Below are 5,231 nucleotides of genomic sequence, written 5' to 3'. Positions count from 1 at the left end.
AGCTAGGGGTACACCATACATGACACTAATTCTGCACAATACAAATAAAGGATGAGGCCTGATATAACACATGTTGAAACAGAAGTAAATAAACTCTGCCTTAAAAGGACATAAAAAAAAATATCTTGCTTTTGTGTAAACATTGTGTGTGCCCCACATTCCCTTGGAGGCATAAAAGCAAATTATGTAACCTGTACATTCTGCAAATCAAATATCTGGTGTGGGTAATTAGTAGCATTTTAAAAATTATCCAGGTAATAGGTTTTGCTTTTTGGCCTGTCGAGAAAGAGTGAGAAAAAAATCACAATTATTTTATACAAAAAGAGGTGTTTAATGTTATTTTATGCATTGTTTATTTTTCATCTAAAAGTGTCAACATTCTAAAAAAACTTATTCCCCAGTCACATTGCACAAAATTCTTTGTAACACAAAAAGATGAGATACACTTCCATTAAATTAATATTTTTAATAAATATTTGTTTAATCATTCAATCATATGGTATATTTATGTTTTAACACTATTTGTTTAAAAATATTCAGTTATATCTGTCTTTAATAATTGTGTTCAACAAGGTAAAATATTGTTTCTTCATTTTAAAATAAACTAAGAGCCGTGCTTAAATAACATGTGTATAATTTGTTAAAATTATATAACAGACACTCTTTGTCAAACAAAACTTACTTCCATTTTTTCTGGCTACAAAAAGGCATTTTGCCAATTATAGTCACATTCAGTGGCCTAAATGACATCCCATCACCTGATTCATTGTGGCTAGTTGAGAAGCATCCTCTGGATTTGTTTGCTAACAGCAGGATGCACTAGGGTGCTATGGTAACAATGATGCTCTGTGCCAGTTATTTAAATAGAGGTTGTCACCTTTCTAAGATGTGAATAGCCAACAAAGACTTTCCAGATTTAGATTTTATTTTTTTAGAATCCTTATTGAAGTTTAGCAAAATATTAAACAATTGCTATACTGTTATCAGTACAGGTTTGACTATTTTTTTTCGGTTTTTGTATCTCAAAACTAGACAGAGGTCAGAGAACAATTGTGCAATGAATCCTAATACTGTCAAAACATCACAGTTAAAAACCTAACATTTAAACTACATGAATGCAGAAATCAAAACTGTATTTAAGTCTATAACATCAAATTTATATTTACTTCTAATTTATAGGATGCTGATTTATACATTGTAATAGTTAGTCACTAAAAACAGTCCCTAGATTATCCTAGTTTTATAAATAAATATAAAAAAAATATTGTAATTTTATGCTTGGATACTTAGAATTTACATCTCTAAGAGTTAAAATTCTTAAGATGAAGGAGGTTTTTGGTAGGTTAAGGGTTAAGTCTGCCTGGTGCATTGTCAGTGGGTGTCAGAGAGAGGCTGGACTGCTCCTCCCTGATTTGCTTTCACACAGCCGCTGCTTTCTGCTGGCTATTCTGAACTGTTTGTATCACTGCATCTCTCTGTCTTCTTTCACAGTTTTTTATTTTTTTATTTTACTCACTATTCCTTTCTGTAGCCTATTCTGCTATTCTCTTGTTTTCCTGGCATACCCAGCAGTTGTAGACACTTCTTTGGACTCCTGAAGCAGAATGGTATGTTTAAGATGGTTCTTTCCAGTATACTTAAAAAATAATAGTTTTAGAATGTACATTTTTTTTGTGTGTGTGACTATACGGAAACAAAAAGGAATTATCAGAACCTGTCATTCAAAAGAATAAGAGCTTTAGTGTATGTGTAAATCTCAGATTAGCTGCCGTCTGCATTTAAGAAGCCTTGTGCTAAAAACAGATTATTTGAAGCTCTATGTTGCTCATGAGAATGTTATGTCTGGGTGTTTCCATCCAGCTGGAATCTGAGATGGAAATTGTGTAGAACAGTAGAAGCCAGCCTTAGAAGGCAGAAAAATGTACATGTATTATTTCTCCTCAACAGCACTGCTCTGCTTTCCTCATTAGTGCTCTCCACAAAATGTGGTGAGCAATGTTATTCTATCCATTGGTGGAGCATCTATTAAGAGATGCTTCAGATTAGGCTGTTTTTAGATTATTCAAATAAATGGTACTTAGAAGGGGGGGGGGGTATACACAGGCTGATATATTGTAAATTGCACCCCCCTAAAGGACAGGGGCAGAAGGGCGTTAGAGTGACACGAATACAAGAGATGTTTTTAATTGGTATTTTCGCTCCTCCCTTTGCCACTCCTGTCCCAAATGGACCAAGGAGACAAAGATAGATATATTTATCTCAGATGCTTAGAATAAACTATTAGTTACTCTTGTTTTGATAACACTGATATATTTATATAAGCATGTGATAAACATAATAGTCACACTTGAGGTTAACTGTCCAGAAATTTCTGTGTCATGATTTTTCAGAAAGGCCTATGACATACCTCCAATAGCCTTCCAGCAACGCAAGATTCTGAGAGAGTCAGTATTTCACTTGCAGGTTTATCTCCATGGTGACTGTTTCCTCTAGGTACCTGGAGCCTTTCCTGACTTTACATATGGTCTGTTTCATTAGCATATTCACTGCTTGTTTCAAGCTTTATATATCTAAATTAGAATTTATATTTGGAATAGTAAATATGTTTTTCTTATTTATGAAGGCAGTGGTCATTTCTAATATAAAGTGCATAATGCTAGATTCCTCTCTGTTATATGCAATTTGTCCTTGAACACCGGGTGCAAATTTCAAATGCCTCACATGATCATCCAATATGGATGACAGACGTCTGTAAATTTAGATGGATTATGTTTTCTGGAAATCATACTTTACCTGCTCATACAACTTATGTTATTCAACATAATTCCTCTTTATTTGAACTCAAAAAGAAATGGTTATGCACATTACACGAATTACTAATAATTTTATATGAGTTTGTTTTGTTTGTATTAAATTATATATTAAAACAATAATTAATCTTCAGTGAACATTTTAAGGAACTCTATTTTTTTCATATATAAATTGTTTTTATAGTATCAGCTGAATATATTGTGTCTAGCCTTTCAATAATCTTTAATATATATTTTTTTAAAATATGCCTCATTTCTATACATTTTTCTATAGGAGAAGCATAATGGAAAATTGTATATAAATACATTTTTGTTCAATTTAGCAGTAGTATAACAATATTGTATACTTATTGCACTAGTAAATGCACCAGAATTAGTTTTTTCCCCTCAAAAGTATTGAGGTGTTTTCTGTGTTATGAGACTGAAAGTTTAACAAAGGGATATGTAAAAATTTGAAGAAAAAAAAAAATGGAGGTTGGGCCTACAAACAAAATACATGTATTTAGCTATACAGAAATTATACTGTTGCACAGACCATATTTATTTCAGTTCAGGAAAACTCATTTTCTTGTGGCAAAGATCATCATAAATTCTGCTTGCACTGTAATTTAGGAATAAGTAAGGTACATGATAATTATCAGAGATGAAAGTGTTTGTACATAATGTACTGTCTTAACTGCAAGTCAGATATGCCTTAGTCACAATTTAGTATGAGCAGCTAGCATCTTCAATCAGACAAGCCTTTATATTTGTAGTGCCCAGCCTTTGTACAAGCAGGATGATATTTGTCAATTACTATATGTTTATGCGTTGGTTACATCCCTGGAAGGTAATTCAGAGCAATTATTTTTAGATTCAACAGGCGTTTTTTTTTTTTTTTTAAAGAAGGGGCATATGAAAGCAGTTGACACAAAATAACACAACATATTAGGCAAAAGGAAAAAAAATAAGATTCTTTAGGAAAGAGTCTCATGTTAAAGTAAAAAAAAAAGTTTCCTTTAGATAATGTAATTAAAACAAAAATGGTGTAATGCAAAACAAAACAAAAGTTGCCAATGGAATGTATATAGAACATGAATTATTGCAACAACAAAAAAGTATTCCCCCCCCCCATGAAGTATAGGGGGATGGTAGAAAATGGAGCCTTACTGTGTTGATAATTATGGTAAAATGCCATAGATAGGGCTGACAGAGAGATCTGACTATGAATTGGTGATACGCTAGTTGTACAGACCCATTCATCACAGTGAGATATTGTTGCTTTGGGAGGGGCTGGCTCGGCACACACATGCACGCACTCACACTGCGGCAAAGGCTGCAGCTGATACCTACTAGCTCCTTGCTGCAGAGCAAACCATTTGCAGTTTAATAAGAAATCCTATTTTCATTGTACATGTACTGCAAAATATTCTACCCAAGGCTTGGGTTTGTAATACATAGCAGTGATTTGTTATTAACAACATTTTTTTAAGAGGCTTAAATATATTCATAATTCTCCTATTATTCCCATTTGGCACATTACTCCTTAATATTATTTGATTTTACATTTAGTCTAAAAAAAAATCATGTTAAATGTGACTCTTTGGTAAGTAAATGTGTAATCTCTTAACAGGAGAAAATACTAAAGAATCTGGCGCTATTTTCGGTCACTTTATAGCATTTTAATTGCTAAAGAAAGTTGGTATTAACATGCATTGAAATGTTCCAAAAATAGACATGATTTTTTTCCGTTGATATCTTATTAACACAGAATTACAGCTGTGAACAAAACCCATCAGTATATAATAATTAGTCTTTCTTTGTGGCATTAAAAATAGTACTGTAAAATGGTTGTCATTTTCTAAAAATATTTTCAATCTATCCTTATAAAATAATAACTTTATATAGGACAAAGTAACAATATGCGTTTTATTTATACTTTATTTTTTATTTTTATTCTGTCTTAATTAACTTTAAAGTTTTCCAAATTAATTGGTCAACAGTATTCTGACCTTCTAATCCATAAATCATTATTTATTATCTTAACCTGTAATGTGCCAACAGGTTTGACAATGCCATACATAGTGTACAATAAATGAATTGAGACAGGGAAAGCAGTCTGGGCCGAGCTCCCTAGAAAGCTTTCAATCAAAGTGGTAGTTTGAGATAAATTCACACCTTTTGAAGCTTTGCTGTACAGGTTTACACGAGCGAACCTGCAACCACAAAACTGCTTCTTTCACTCGCTTGCTTATGGTGATTGACAGGCCATGCTCTTGTTCAATTTGTTGCGTCAGAGTGGGGGGCAGAATTGCACAAGAGAGCTTGTGTACAATATTACATTTTGCCACACAATGCTGCCTCTACTTGACAACTTGTCCGCCTGCAATCTTGATACATTTTACTAAAAATTGTGGAATACAGAGAGCAACAAGATGTGAA

The 5,231-nt window shown here is 32.8% G+C and overlaps 1 protein-coding gene across 1 annotated transcript in view; it reads left to right on the top strand.

The window, feature by feature from the left end:
• The first annotated feature begins 1,554 nt into the window (after window positions 1-1,554).
• MAP1A (microtubule associated protein 1A) overlaps window positions 1,555-5,231 on the top strand; it is a 106,441-nt gene continuing 102,764 nt past the window's right edge. Inside the window, exon 1 of the mRNA XM_053717730.1 lies at window positions 1,555-1,607. The gene's annotated coding sequence lies outside the window, so the exon portion shown is untranslated. The remainder of the gene's footprint in view (window positions 1,608-5,231) is intronic.

The sequence above is a fragment of the Bombina bombina genome, chromosome 6 (assembly GCF_027579735.1).
Source record: "Bombina bombina isolate aBomBom1 chromosome 6, aBomBom1.pri, whole genome shotgun sequence".
NCBI classification, from domain to species: domain Eukaryota; kingdom Metazoa; phylum Chordata; class Amphibia; order Anura; family Bombinatoridae; genus Bombina; species Bombina bombina.
This window is presented reverse-complemented; position numbering and strand designations above follow the sequence as displayed.